General features: G+C 41.2%; 1 long non-coding RNA gene across 1 annotated transcript; it reads right to left on the bottom strand.

Moving 5' to 3' along the window:
- Window positions 1-7653: 7653 nt before the first annotated feature.
- On the bottom strand, window positions 7654-15269 carry LOC310754951. The gene is made up of 2 exons (XR_014544100.1): window positions 15223-15269; window positions 7654-9325 (listed from the first exon to the last, which is right to left on the bottom strand). It is a non-coding gene; the product is annotated as an uncharacterized lncRNA (long non-coding RNA).
- Window positions 15270-16285: the final 1016 nt, after the last annotated feature.

A 16285-nucleotide genomic window follows, 5' to 3' on the forward strand; every position in this document is an offset into this window, starting at 1 on the left:
GGACGATCCAGAGGTTACTGACTCACAGTAAGGGGCAACATAGGACCATTTCTTGGTAATATGGTGCCCTGAGTGACGACAATATTTCCCCTCCCCCAATGAAATATTTATTATTTTCACAATAATTCTTTCTGGCATAGTTGCTTTTTTATGGATCTTCTTACTAGATACCTGTATAAAGATAGGATTATTGTTGCTGTTGTTGCTGTTGCTGTTGTTTTGCCTCCTCATCTTGGCACCCTGTGCGTAGGAACCAGCAACACAACCCTAAATCAGATGTTGGAAGATGGCCTTGATTGATCAGCTGCAGGCATCCTTGGAGAACACAGATTATTAAAATCCATTCCAATCTGGGTCCATGTCTGGCCAGAGAACTGAGAGACCCTTGGTCTCCCCGATGGATGATTTTTGCAGAGAGTGGGACAAGGGGTGGGCCACCTTGCTCCTGCTTCCTGATCTCTTGTCAGTTTTTGATACCATTGACAATGGTATCTTCCTGGACCAGCTCTAGGAAATGAGAATTGGAGGTATGGTCTTGTGGCTGTTCCAATGCTAACTTCAGCAGCACCTTTTGCCTCCTTGGCAGCAACACTGTGATGTGCCACAAGGGACTACTTTATCTTCAGTGCTGTTTAATATCTACATGAAGCCATTGGGAGTGGCCATAAACAGTTTCAAGCTGAGGAGCCTTCAGTATGCTGATGACACTCATCTCTGTTTCTTCATAACAGTTGAATCAGGAGATGCTGTGCAGTCCCTGGGCCATTGCCTGGATGCAGTGGTGAAATGGATGAGGAAAAACAAGCTGAGGTTGAATCCTGACAAGACAAAGGCACTGTGAGTGAGTAGCTACCACATTCAAGAAATTGGTCAGTTGCCTACCACAGACGAGCTTGCGGTCACCCTGAAGGAGCAGGATTGCACTATCGGGGTGCTTCTGGATCCAGCTCTGTCACTGCAGGCTCAGGTAGCCTCAGTGGCTAGAAATGCCTTTAACGAACTGCAACTGGTTCAACAGCTTAACTGAGAAAGTCTTGCTACAGTAGTTCACGTGTTGGTTACTTCAAGACTGGATTACTTCACTGCGCTTTATGCGAGGTTTCCCCTGAGCTTGATCCTGAAACTGCAGTTAGTACAGAATGCTGCAGCATGCTTGTTGACAGTCGTGAGGCCTTGTCAGGATATAACAGAGATTTGTACTTGTTGCCGATTTGCTACAGGCCAGGGTTCAATGTGCTTCTATTAGTATTTAAAGGCCTTAAGAGCTTGGGACCAGTTTAAAAGGCAGTGCATAAATTTTATGAAACAAATAAACAAATGTGTCAGTGTTGAGGGTTCACTGGAGACAGGTGAGGAGATGTGCAAGGCCTTATTGCCCGCTTATTTACTGCCTAGGCTCAGGGAACTTGTGGTTTCCTAAGAGTCCTGATCCTGTGTGTAGGGATGATCGTGGAGTGGAGAGTGGGGTCTGGAGGGAGCAGCCACAGTCTGCCTGCACGCGTGACCTTGGGGGGCAGGGCACACCCCCCCTCACAGACAAAGCCACAGCTGTCTGAACATTGTACCCTCTGTCTAACCTTTTGCGGTCTCAGTATTCTGTGGTGTCCTGTCTGTAACCTTTGTCTGTGAGACCTTTTGTCTCCTTCGTTATACACTGTGCAAGGGGAAAATGACGTGGTGGAAACAGGTGTCAAAATAACTTTGTACCACCCCTCGATCTCGGGACTGGAAGATGTGTAAAGGTCACAGCCCAAAATGTATCTGCCTGAGTTTGCATATTTGTGTCAATAAAAGGAGGCTCCACAGGGCTGGCCAGCAGCTTGCATGCAGCCCCCTGTGCGCAGCTCACCTGCATTATCAACTCCTGCCTCATGTCCATCACTTCACCTGTGATTTTGGGCTGGGAGTAGGGATGGGTGCATCTGTCCATTCTGGTGTCTCTGCTTTTCACTTTTCCAAACTTAAGTTCAGTTCACATTTCCACACCAGTTTGTGATTCTTTTTCATTTTCTGTTTTTTTAAAAAAAGTCCTCATGAAAATGCATGAGAATTTGAGTGCAAATTTCTCTAAATATTCTCCTGATATTCAATTATAATATACACATTTTTACAAAATTATCATCCTGTATCTTTGCTATTTTCAATAATATGTGCATTTCATGCACACTTGGTACTAGTATATCTATTTCTTTCTCTTTTTTGCACATTGTTTGACTGGAGACCTGCATTGCAAAATTATGAGAAGTGTGGATTTCAAAGAATGGCTAGAGTTCCAGTTCATGCATTGCTTCAAAAAGTGCAGATTTGGTAGGTTTGCCTTTAAATGCAAATTGAATTTCTCCTCCTCCAAAGAACCAGTGATTTCAACTCAGGTACTCACAGTTCAAATCTAGCACACTGGCATGAAGCAAATTACGGTAGGCCATGGGTTGCATGTAGCTCTAGGCAACTTGGGCCTAGAGCTACATGCAGCCCATGGCCTAATTTAATTGGCCCTTAGTTTATTTTCAAAAGTAGGGGTACCAACCTGAATAAAATATTGGGGGCAAGGTAAGCTCCACCCTACATAATCAAGCACATGATCCAGCACATGCACACCATTTGAAGGGCAATGCCCATCAACTTTTGGGAGGCAGCTCCTTCAGATATTTTATTAGGAGGGGGACTTAAGGCACCTCAGTCTCTATGAGTTGGCTTCTATGTTCAAAAGTCCTGTAGAAGTTCAAACCCCTGGGAAGGTCACAGGAACACAGGAAGCTGCTTTATATTGAAACACCCTTGGTTCATCAACTTAGCTTTGTCTACACTAAGTGGCAATGACTTCCAAGGGATTGAGGCAAGGGTGTCTCTGAATCCTATGTAGAGGCATAGCATGGGGGGCATGGGGGGCCGGGGCCCCGGGTTTAAACAGGACAGGCGCCCCCACAGCAGGCTCCTTCACTGGAGCTGGGCTCCATGCAAGAAGGAGCTGTGCCTTGGTTGCGGCACTTGTGCCTGGTGCAGCTCCACCCCGGGTCAAGCCTGACCTGGGGGAGGGGAGAAGATGAGTGGGTGTCAGCACTGTCGCCCACCCTCCTTGGACATTGTGCACCTCACACTTGGCCACAGCATGTCTCCTGCTGGGGCATGTCTGATCTAGCAGTGGAGAGCAGCCCTCCTCAGCCATGGCGAGGCATGGCAGACCACAGCAGCTCCGTTGCCATGTCAGGTCTGATCCTGCGGTGGAGAGCAGGAGAGTCAGCAGTCACGGTGCTGCCCTCCTTGGCTGTGAGGCACCTTGTGCCCAGCTTTGGTAGTTCTGCTGCTGGGTCACATCTGACCTGGCGGTGGAGAGCAGCCTACCTCGACTGTGGCAAGGCGTGCCTGGCCACATCAGCTCTGCCTCGACTGCCAGGTCAGGCCTGGCCCAGTGGCGGAGAGAAGGGGCAGAGTGGGCACTCTCTTTGGCCTAGCTGTAGCAGCCCCTCTTCTACACTGAACTATGGCACGCTTCCCTTGGGGGGGCACCCTGCATGCCCACCCTGGGCAGCATGGGCATATGCTCCGCAGCTGGTGCCAGAGATTGAACCAGGGAACTTCTGCTTGCAAAGCAGATGCTTTGCCACTGAGCTGCAGCTCTGTTTTCCATTTCCCAGCAACCCAGTGGCTGGGGAGGAAGACAAAAGAAAGAAGGATGTGGAGGGAGAGAGGTATGGCAGAGAGAAGGAAGTATAGCAGAGAGTGGGGGAGGGAGGGAGGGGGAAGAGAGAGAGAGAAGGTGGTGATGGGAAGCGAGGAAAGAGCCCCCATCCAAATTTGCCTATAGCCATGGGTCCTCCTAAGGTTAGCATCGGGCCCCAACAGATTCAGAAAGAAACATTTTCCCTTCCTTCAAAAAGAAATCCTTCTTCCTGCAGTAGGAATTCCTTTATGCTCCCATTATGGGTGAACACCAGCATTTGTTCCTTTCTACTCCTGCTCCTTTCTACAGAAGTGGTGTTTTTACAGTTTTGGAAATTTCCATTAAGAGCTGAGTTCTCCAGGGAACCTGACCTGAGATATGGCTCCTGTGTTGGGTTACAGACTGGTGTGGTCTCTGCTCAGAGGGGAGGCAAAAGAGATCTCTTGTTTCCCTTTGGTCTATCTTTGATGCACAGCTTCAGCCTTGATGTGGAGTGAAAAATTGAAATGAGGACAGTTCAGTCTACAGAATGTCTGTGAAATTAATGAGCCCCTTCGCCTCCAACACCTGATAATTACATCTTTCAATTAAATGAACTCCCTTGCTGTCCGGGATCTTATAAATTAACTCAAAGCCATGCATCTCCTGAAGACTGCCAAATCTTTTGCAGCCCCTCCCCAAAATAAATGTATGTTGCCAACAGCATCAAGTAGGAGAAGGGAAGCCTGCAAGCCCAATCTAGTTTTACGACCAATATTTGCCTGGCTGAAACTGGACCAAGGAATAAGCCACATGCAACGTCCGGGGTACTGCTTTGCATCCACACTACTGGCAACCCAAATCAACATGTATTGACTTGTTAGTGTAATAAAACCCACTAAGATGTGAATGTGAAATTTTAGTTGAAGATCAACTCATATATGCTTAAAGTTAGAGACAAACTTCAGGAAATTAAGATTGCAAGAGAGGAAGAGAAGGCAAGTGTGGTTATTCTACCACAGACCTGACCCATCCTTGAGGCAAGGCGAAGTGGATGCCTCTGCACTCCCTAGCCCCTTCCACCAACAGGCAAGGAGAGGTACGCAGACAGGGACAGAATGCACAAAAGGTGAAAATCACCCTCCATGCTCTCTATCCCCAACCGCCATCAGGTGAGTGCTGCCTGCTGGGTGGGGGTGGGATGCATAGAGGGTGAAGATCATGCATTGTGCCCCACACCTCCCCAGCACAAGAGCATTCACCCATCAGCGGCTCACTGAGGTTCATGTCCGAGGGCCTTTTGGCTGTTTCCTCACTGCGAGATGTGAAGCTACAGGGAACCAGGCAGAGGGCGTTCTTGGTTGTGGCCCCCCACCCTGTGGAATGCCCTCCCATCAGATGTCAAAGAGATAAACAAATGTTTGATGTTAAGAAGACATCTGAAGGCAGCCCTGTTCAGGGAAGTTTTTAATGGGTGATATTGTATTGTGTTTTTAATATTTTGTTGGGAGCCACCCAGAGTAGCTATGGCAACCCAGTTAGATAGGTGGCGTATAAAAATGAAAATATTGACTGTGACTAGCCATGTTCTATCTCTTGGTATTAACATACCTAGATATCTAATAGAATCAGAACAAATCTAGAATTGCTATTCCTTGAATCAATGTGTAATCAGATTTTGACCTCCACATACTGTTTATAAATTTTGTTAATTGCCTTTTCAGTGTCTAGTGATATGATTACAAACTTTAGTGATATGATTACAAACTTTATTTATTTATTTTTATTTAAATCTACCAAATCCACCACTAATCTAATATTATCTGCAGCATGTCTTGTCTTTATAAAGCTGGTTTAAACCTCTTGATAATCACCACTATTACTTGCTGACAGGGGTGCCAACTTGAATAAAATACTGTGGGGGCCCAGGTAAGCCCCACCCTACATAATAAAACACATGATGCAGTGAGCAAACACCATTTGGATGGGAATACCCTGTTAGGATTCATTCCCCGTGTTGCAGTCATGGGATTGGTTTTATCACATGACGGTGTATGTTTTCATTCCACATTGTGGGAAGTGATGGAGACAGGATGTTTATATTACTGTGTTTCCATGATGTAGGACATTTGTCCTTTTGTTCTCTCTCTTTGCTGTCTGATGTTGAAGAGGAAGGAGCTGAGTTACGATGCTCCGAGTGTGTATATGTAAATAAACGTAGTTTAGCCAAATTGCTGCGCTACTGAGTCTGAACGCTGACTGCCTATACTCTGCAGATCCTGAAGTGTGCTGATGCCTCTTAGGTATCAGTCGCTGTGATGTTCGAGCTGGACAAAGGTTTTGAATCTCCGAACAAACCACCAGGAGGGAGAGAACATGCTAGTTGGGCATGTGTCTCTACCAGACTCCTACACGTGTGCAGGACCTCCTGATATACCTATCAATTTTGTGGGGGCCTGGCTCCCTCAAATATTTTATTGTGGGGGCTGAAGCCCCCACAGCTTCTAGCAGTTGGCTCCTATGCTTGCTGAATTCTGTTTGCTAGGATCACTGTTAAAATCTTTGTTTCAACATTAATCAAGGATATAGGATTTGCACATTGTGTATGTTTCTTACTGGTATGGGAATAATTGTAATATAAGCTTGATTAAATATTGTTAATAAGATATCTTTATCAACTATCTCATCATACAATTAATGAAGTTTTGATACTAATAGGTTTAAGTATGTCTTATACCATTCAATGAGGGGTCCATCCAATCCTGGTGTTTTGTCACTTGTCAAATTAAAAATAGTTTGTTTAATTTCTGCTTCCTATATTGGTGCTGATAACATTTCTTTTCTGGTTTAGTATATAATTCCAAGTAAAAAAAAATTTAATTGTCATTAATATCTTTTGAGTTTTTATAGACTTCACCTTTATCACCTTTAATACCTGAGATAAATGTTTATTCTTTTGTTTCAAATTATTTGCCAAACTTTTCCTGCTTCTTCCCAGTATTTCTGACTTACACAGGTGAGCATAAATTCTATTTACTGAGACAACATATTATTTAGTTTAAATTTCCTTTTTTGTATTTCCTAATATACCATAGTGGTTGGATTCCTAACCATGTGCGCCCAAAGGTCTTTAAGTTCTTCTTTCAACAGCTTTTCCTTTTTATTCTTTTATTTTTATATGATGTGTATGTAATAATTCAACCATGAATATATGCTTTATATGCTTCCCATTCAAATAGTTGGGCAGATGATGTCCCAGAGTTCAAAATATTGTGCAGTCTCTGTCCACATTTGTTGTATAAATTCTTTATCATGAAGTAGGGAAACATTAAAAAACCATTTTTGCTTACTTACGATATTCAAGATAACTGCATTATGATCAGATATATAGCTAATGCCAATTCTACAATCCTGAATTTGATGATACAGCAAGGGTTATGTTAAGAAGTAATCTAATCGAAATTTTTTTGATGAAGAACTGATATAAATGTGTACTCTCTTTTGGTATGACACATTAATCTCCATGGGTCTATTAAATTCTTGCACATATTTTTGATTGCTTCACTAAAGATGTTTTCTTCCTTATCAGAATATTTCTATTTAACTAAATATTTCTATTTAACTTAGGATCCAATATTTCATTTAAATCACCACTGATTATCAGATAGTCATAAGTACATTGATTCAGCTTTGGAAAGCTGTCATGGAACATATCAGGAGAATTCATGTCCATATAAAGTGGAAACTTGGTTCTTGAACTTAATCCATTCTGGGAGTCTGTTCGAAAACCAAGGCACGGCTTCCAATTGGTTGCAGGAGCTTCCTGAACTCAAGCAGAAGCTGTGTTGGACAACCGGCTTCCGAAAAATACTAACAAATAAGAAACATGGCAATATATTTATTGAATGCACCTCGGTTATTGGGAAGAGAAAGAAAAAATAGAAAAGTAAAAACAAAGGATATCAATAAAAAGGGAAGGTATGGGGGAAATGCAAATGATTTTTTTTTTAAAAAAATGGGGGGACTCTTTATTGTATGAAACAGTAAAAGAGGGAAAAACAAACAAAACTAAACTAAATACAGTAGGTAGTGCAATCATTTTATTATTATTATTTAAAAGATGACTTTCAGAATGTGGTGGCGTCATTCACAAAATCCAGACACTGCCAGGATATTAAGAGCATTTCTGAGTCTTCAGGAAAAGTTCTTTAGCTGGAAATAGTCCAAGTAATGTATAGGTGCTGTTCTTCAAAATTAGTACGCAAGGCTCAGTCCGGCATTCTTCCCTGATGGACTGAGAAGCTCATACAGTAGTGGCAGAACTCAAAGTGTTTACTTTCACTTTCTTCTTTTATTTTTTTTTTAAATTTCATTAATAGCAATCCAATGAAAGCCACATTAATACAATGCCAAATCATGCCAAATCACAATACAATAAAAAGAGCGAATTAAACAGTTCCGAATCAAACATTTTTGGATGACTTCCCATGTTCCGACTATCAGGAGTTGATGTTATTCCTTGATCCTGCACCAGTTCTCTTAATTAGTCCAAGTTCCACAATTCCGATCTTAATCCTTTGTTGTAGCAGCAGTTCGCCGTGCCGGAAGTCTTCTTTCACTTTCTTTTTGCTTTCTTCATTTGTGCCGAGCTTGATCATAACAGTAGAGACTTGTTGTGATGCAGAATATAAGAAGAGAATCTCCACAGTTGAGATTCCAGGACGGTGATATGTTCACCTGCAATGCTGTGACACACTTGTGCATGTTCAAACAATGTACAAATTCATCTATTTTTAATACATCTCTGAAAGTGCATATTTAACATCATCTGTGTCAGATTTAATCTAAGCCAGATCTTTCTGCATTGGTTTGAGAACAGATAAAATCTCTTGTAAGGTACTAGGGCTCAGGACTGTTTCAGTCTCCCCCGTCGTTTTTTTTGGCTCGGCCATTACTAGTGTAGTTGGGCTTGCAGCAGCTCCCCCTGTTTCCTTGCATTATTCATGTTATTCATGATAAAACCACTTCAAGATTAAAAGTAGTGTAGAAAAGCAGAGAGAGTATTTACCCAATTAGTAACGTTTTTTGCTCACACAGTTTGTTATTCAAGTTATCCCAAAGACAATTAGCACTCACAGGAGAGGGGAATCACTGCTCATGGTGCCATGTGCAGACCAGAAGTGACACCATTGGCTCTCTAGAGAGAACAGCTCCTTCTGGTCCCCCTCCCCCTTTGACTGTTTCTTCCCAGATGATAACTATACAATAACCTGGCCACTTTAAGAACTGTTGCATAAGTTTGTTGTCTTCTTCCTCCCTCTCCATTCCCTTTTCCTTGTGTCTTGTGTCTTTTAGATTGTAATCCTGAACCTGGGGGCTGTCTTGTCTTATTGATCTGTAAGCAGCTCTGAGAGCCTTTTTTGGGCTGAATATTGCTGTTAAAAATGCCTTAAACAAACAAACAAAATATATAAATAAATCTGCTTACACTGTGAATTATTTAAGAACTGCATCCAGCAAAGGCAAGAAGTAGTAGCCAGAGCAACTATTGTAAATAATGATAGTCAGGGCTTTTTCTCAGGGAAAATTCACAAGACCTCAGTTCCAGCACCTCTCAGGTGGCTGCCATTGCCATTCTAAGAGAAAGAGGGAGGTGTCTGTGGTGAGTTCCAACAACTCTTTTTCCTGGAAAATAGCACAGATGATAGTGATAATTTTATAGAGTGTTTTTTGTTAAGAACTAAAATAGCCATTTAATGTCATCATTTTATAGCCAACAGCCTTTGATGAGCAGGAAAAGCCACTTTTCCTGTGGTTGATTGCAACTGAAGAAACAACTGAATATAGGGGTGGTTAACCATTCCCCTCCCTATTGCCACACCACTATAAATTACCTCCCTGTCTAGTGGAACAGCTGGAGTTCAGTGGCAGAGCAGCTACTTTTGCATAGGTTCATAGAACTGCAGAGTTGGAAGGGATCCATAAGATCACCTAATCCAACCTCCTATAATGCAGGAATCTCAACTAGATCATCCCTGACAGATGGCCACCCAACTTCTGCTTAAAAACATCTAGTGAATGAGTGCCCCCCTCCACCTCTGCTGGAGTCAATTCCACTGTCTAACAGCTCATACTGTCAGAAACTTGTATGCTTGTAGCTGGGCAGTGAACCTGTTGCCCTCCAGATGTTGGACTAAAACTCTAATCATCCCTGATCACCTGCCATGCTGGCTGAGGCTGGTGGAAGGAGATGAGGAGAAGAAGAAGAAGAAGAGTAGTAGTAGTAGTAGTAGTAGTAGTAGTTTGGATTTGATATCCCGCTTTATCACTACCCGAAGGAGTCTCAAAGCGGCTAACATTCTCCTTCCCTTCCTCCCCCACAACAAACACTCTGTGAGGTGAGTGGGGCTGAGAGACTTCAGAGAAGTGTGACTGGCCCAAGGTCACCCAGCAGCTGCATGTGGAGGAGCGGAGACATGAACCCGGTTCACCAGATTACGAGTCCACTACTCTTAACCACTACACCACACTGGCTCTCAGTGGCAGCAGCAGATCCAAGCTCACCCAGTGAACTTCATGGTCAAGTAGCGATTTGAACCCTGGACTCCCAGGTCCTAGTCTGTAACTCTAACTTTATTTTTACTTATTTTGGGGTTTTTTTAACTGAGAACATAACCTGTGTCATACAACCCCTGGGGCAGGTTACAGAAAATGTCAAGAAAAAGCAGCAACAAAAGCAGCACTCTTATTGCTTATTTGCTGCTGATTTAAAAAATTATTATAAATTGTATTTTCATACTATTTGGTGAGCCATCTGGGGAATATCTATTAATGGCTGCCTATATAAAACTGATTCATATTAATGGATGGTTATGTGAATTTAATAGGAATAATAATATTGAATTGCACCTGAGTTCAGCAGAAGAATAGTGTCACTATCAAGGGAAGAAATAGTGCTGATCTATTCTATTACTGTGTCCAGTTCTGGGCACCTCAATTTAAGGAGGATATTGACATGCTGGAAGGTGTGTAGAGGAGGGCAACCAAGATGATCAAGGGTCTGGAAACCAAGCCTTATGAGAAACGGTTGAGGGAGTTGTGTATGTTTAGCCTGGTAAAAAGGAGATTGAGGTGTGATATCATAGAATCAATGAATTGTAGAATTGGAATGGACCATGAGGGTCATCTAGTCAAACCCCCTGCAAGGAAGGAATCTTTTTGTCTAACGTGTGACTCAAACCCACAACCCTGAGAATAAGTCTCATGCTCTACTGACTGAGCTATTCCTGATGGTAAGAGCTGTTTGAGAATGGGATGGACTCTCTTTGAAGGTGGTGGACTCTTTCCTTGAATGTTTTTAAGCAGAGGTTGGATGGACATCTATCACGGATGCTTTAGTTGCGATTCCCATATTGCAAGGGGTTGGAGTCAGAGTAGACTCATTGACATTAATGAACCCAAGTTAGTCTTGTCCATTGATTTCAATGGGTCTATTCTGAGTGGGATTCAACTGTTATATCCTGTTATTGTTAAATTTATATAGCCACTCATTAATAGATATATTTATTTATCATTAATTATTAATTATTACCACCATGCTGAGCACTTGTGCATTAGTTCAGAAGTAGCATGGAAGCATTTTTACCCAATGCCATTTTGCTTATACCCTTCTCTTGCCTTATAATTATCACTCAGTTCAAGCAGCAAGCTCTCCACCTGTTTGTTTTCCAAACAGGCCACAGCCTCCCCACACTCCTGTCCCACACCAGCTTCTGAAAAGCACAGCAAGCATCTGCTGTTGTTGACCAAATTCCGAGCACGCCAGACAATGCCTTGAAACACTGAGTCCGGGGGTTTAGAGGCCCATGGCCCCACTATTTCAATTAAGACAATTAGCTGTGACCAAGGGCAGCTGCAAAGCTCTAATTAAACCGGCACAAAGTCTAACACAATCCACCATATCACAGAGCAGGTTGCAGCACGCCACCCTGACAACACATGTCGGCCAGATTAAAGCTTTTTAAAACGCAGCCTCCCTTGTTGATCTGCCTCCTGCCTATTCCTGACACATCACCTTCAGCTCTAATCTCTTGTCTTTGAATTCCTCATTAATTTGCCCTGTTTCAGGGGACTCAAAAGGGCTGAAGCAATGTGTGTGTGTGGGGGGGGGGGAAGCTTCCTAGGCCTTTATTACTATCCTGATCTCTCTTCCCCCCTTCTCTGACATGTCAAATGCAGTTCCCTTTTGTATTGACTCCACCAAGTGATACTTTTGACCCTTTTGCTAGCTGTGTTTGTATCCAGGCTGCATTTTGTCTCCTACGTTGTGAGCTGCAATGGATGAAAATGGACAAGCGGGCAGGAGCAAATAAGAGACTTGACTTTTGCATTTCTTGCTCGTTTTGCAGTGGTGGAGACGGGGACAGGCTTGGCAGGGGCTTATAGCAGCCATAATTTGGGGCTTTCCAGCTAATGGCTCCTCAGTATAGATTTTAAACGCTTTGCATATAGAAGTGCCCAGCTTCAGTCCCTAGCATTTGATATTCCCCAGCAACTGGTATTTAGAGACATTTGCCTCTGATCCTGGAGGTAACATATACCCTCTACCCATCACTGGTAGCCAAAGGTTGCATTTAAGGAGAAGAGCCAGAACACAGTGGAAGAACATGTGCTTTGCATTCAGAAGGCCACAGCTTCAATCTCCAGAACTCTGTGCAGGGCTGGGAAACACCCCAGTCTGAAATCTTGGAGCACTATATTGATGTTGACAATATAGAGCTACATGGAGCAGTGGATTGACGTGGCAGAAGGCAGCTAATAATAAGATAGGATACGAGGGTTTGGGGGACAAACATCACAATTGGAGAGAGATCTGTTGGAATGTAATGTTAAAGCACTGTCTAAAATGTATAAGATATTATTGGAATGGGAGAGAAAGGATAAGCAAGTAAAATCCTCAATGATACACTGGGCAATAGATATTGGTTGTAATATAGATATGGAAGCATAGGAATGATTGTGGAATATGGATATAAATTTCACAGCATGCTTCGGTTTAAACGAAAACTATATGAAAATGTTATATTGATGGTATCTATGTAACGCCGAGTAAATTGGTAAAAATGTATAAATAAAATAAGTGTTGGAAATGCAAAGAGAATACGCGGAATCAGAGATACGCGGAATAAAAATTGGAGCGAGAGAATACAAATTGAAAGCTTATGCTGACGATCTTATGTTGTCTTTGGAGGATCCAAAAGAGAGTGTCAGTAAGGTGTTAGATTTGCTAGAAGAATTTGGAAAACTATCTGGTTTTAAATTAAATAGAATAAAAACTAAAATGTTGACTAAAAATGTGAAAGAGGAGGTTAAAAACCATCTTGAATCGCAGACTGGAATTAAAGTAACTAAAAAAGTAAAATACCTTGGAATCTGGTTAACGACGAAGAACATTAATCTGATGGAAGATAATTATACAGCCACATGGAAAGAAATAAGGGAGGACTTAGATACTTGGAACAGAATAAAACTCTCTTGGTCGGGAAGAATGGCGGCAATAAAAATGAGTTTACTACCGAAACTGTTATTCCTATTTCAAAATATACCGATAATAAGGGGAACCTCAGTATTCAAAGATTGGCAGAAAATACTCTCTAAATTTATCTGGCAAGGAAAAAGGCCAAGAATTAGATTCAAATTACTTACAGATCAAAGAGATAGGGGAGGATTCGCAGTTCCAAATTTAAAGTTGTACTATGAAGCCTCGTGTCTTTGTTGGGTCAAGGATTGGATTGTTATAAAAAAGAAAGATCTGTTAGATTTAGAAGGATTTAATATAAGATTCGGTTGGCATGCTTACCTATGGCGTAACAAGGGAAAGGTTCATAAAGGATTTTCTAACCACATTTTTAGAGGGCCACTACTGGAAGTGTGGGAAAGAAACAAAAAATTACTGGAACAGAATACCCCTTGGTGGCTATCACCAATTGATATCCTGACAATAAAAAAAAAAACATCGAAGGAGAAAGATGGACCTACGAAGATTTATTAGTAAAAACAGAGACCGGTTGGAGGATTAGGCCATATGAAGAAATAAAGAACAAATTGACAGGCTGGATCCAATTTCACCAAATTAACTCTATTTGGACCGAGGATAAAAAAAGTGGGATAGGTGAGAAAAAATCTAGATTTCAGATTGAAATACTAGAAAGCAAAACAAAACTCCTATCGAAAATGTATAGCCTGTTGCTTGAATGGGACACCAAGGATGAAGAAGTAAAGGAGGTAATGGTGAGATGGGCAATGGACCTCGGATATAACGTAGAGTTTGATAAATGGCAGGCATTATGGAATAAAGGTATGAGATTCTCGGCATGTACAACACTCAGGGAAAACATGTATAAAATGATGTACAGGTGGTACGTAACGCCCGTAAAACTGGAAAAAATATATAAAACTGGTGATAAATCATGTTGGAAGTGTAAAATCAAGGAGGGCGATTTTTATCATATGTGGTGGTTATGTGAGCCTATTAGGAAATTCTGGGAATCTATTTACAACGAACTTAAAAAAATTCTTAAATATACCTTTATAAAAAAAATCCGAAGCCTTTTTGCTGGGGATAATTGGAGAGGAAATCAAATAGGAAGATCAAACACTTTTTCAGTACGCAACAGTGGCTGCTAGAACGCTAATAGCGCAGAATTGGAAGACACCAAAAATCCCAACCATAAATGAGTGGCAATCTAAACTATTCGATTATTTAGAATTAGCAAAAATGACACAGAAAATAAGAAATCAAAAAGACATAAAGTTTAATAAAGATTGGAATAAATTTATGATATACATGGAAACAGAGGTAAAAAATCTAAAAATTACAGTAGGTGCGATATAACACTTGTGATGTAAAGAGCTTTTTGAGGAAAAGAAACTGCAGATAGAAAAATCTTACAACACATTCCGAAACCGAGTTGAAGGGAAGTCAGTCAGTGTTGTGTGTTACGTAGTTAATGTAGTTTTCTTTTGTCCTTTTTACTATTATTTCTCTTTTTTACTTTTTTTATGTGTGTTTATTTTGTGTGAATGTGTTATGAGTGTGTCATCTGTTTATTTTAATGTACGTTGTTATAAAATGAATTAAAATCAATAAAAAAAAAGGAAATGCAAAGAGAAAGAAGGTACTTTTCATCATATGTGGTGGTCTTGTAGCAAGGTTAAAGCTTACTGCAAAATGATAGATAATGAAATGAAAAAGATGTTCAAAATAACATTTGTTTTAAAAAACAAAAAACAAACAAACCCAGAAGCTTTCCTTTTGGGAATTACGTGAGAAGGTTTATTTTAGCAGAGTTAAACAATCCCCTTTATATGTTTATGCAGCGATCAGCTTGTTGCTGACTTGTCTGAGTTCTACTAATAAAGATGCCTTCCTGGTTAAAAATCCACTTGAATCCCTCTTAAAGAATACACACATGAATCTGATTCATGTCAATATAAAACTATTTTACTCTCAGATTCATTCAGGTTTACAGAACTGTACCTGAAGGCAGGCTTAGGTTACATAACAAGCAAATAAACTATACCAGAGGGAAGTTGGTCCTGAGGTGACTGCAACTGAGCAGTTACCGGTAATCTTTCAAAACTACCAGCAACCGACAAACTGGTTGTCACAGCAACTGGTTAGAACATGAAGGAATGTTGCACTTGACTGTACCTTTACATCCCACAAATTATAGGGGCAGGACTACCCAAACTGTATAGAAATGTTTTCATGTTTGTGACTACAGTGGCAAGAATGTTATTTGCCCACAAATGGAAAGAAGAAGTCCCGATGAAAGACGAATGGATACAAAAACTTATGGAATATGCAGAAATGGCAAAACTTACCGGAAAAATAAGAAATCAAGGTAACAAACTTTTTATAAAAGAATGGAAATGGTTTATTGAATATTTACAAACGAGCTGTAAACATTGGCAGGATTATTCTAATAACCTGCAGTTTTATAAGAGTAGATTCATCTAAAGTAGATGAATAAATGAATAAGTTAAGTTAATTTGGTATATGCAGGAAATATAATAAGTAGGCTTAAGGAACTGCAGAAAGAGGGGGAAGGAGGTTGAGTTTTGAAATGTTAAAATGATTGTATAACTATTGAGATGTATATAACTGAAAATCATAAATAAAAATTTAAAAAAAAAAAACAGAATTCCACCAGAGGGCTGGAGCCTTTCTCTGATTAGCTACCAAGACAGCTAGCTGGGGTGGATGGGTAGATACAGCACTTTGGGAGTACATTGGTACCTTGGTTTGCATACGTTTTGGATTACAAACATGTCAAACCCGGAAGTGCATGTCCCGATTTGCAACCTTCAAAACCTGGATTATGAACAATTTTTTTTTTTTTTGGAGGCCCCATTGGCAAAAGCGCACCTTGGGTTACAACCTGTTTTGGTTTACAAATGAATCTCCGGAACGGATGATGGTTGTAATCCAAGGTACCACTGTATCTTTCTGAGAGACTGTTCAGATAGTCTGAGATGGTTTGAGGAGGGTGTGTGAGAGAGAGTTGGCTCTGATCTGTGTGTAACATCCACTATGAAGAAAACACAGAAAGGAGTCTCTGGGATAGAAAGACAGTGTTTGGT

This window comes from Podarcis filfolensis (assembly GCF_964270895.1).
Source record: "Podarcis filfolensis genome assembly, chromosome: Z".
Classification (NCBI taxonomy): domain Eukaryota; kingdom Metazoa; phylum Chordata; class Lepidosauria; order Squamata; family Lacertidae; genus Podarcis; species Podarcis filfolensis.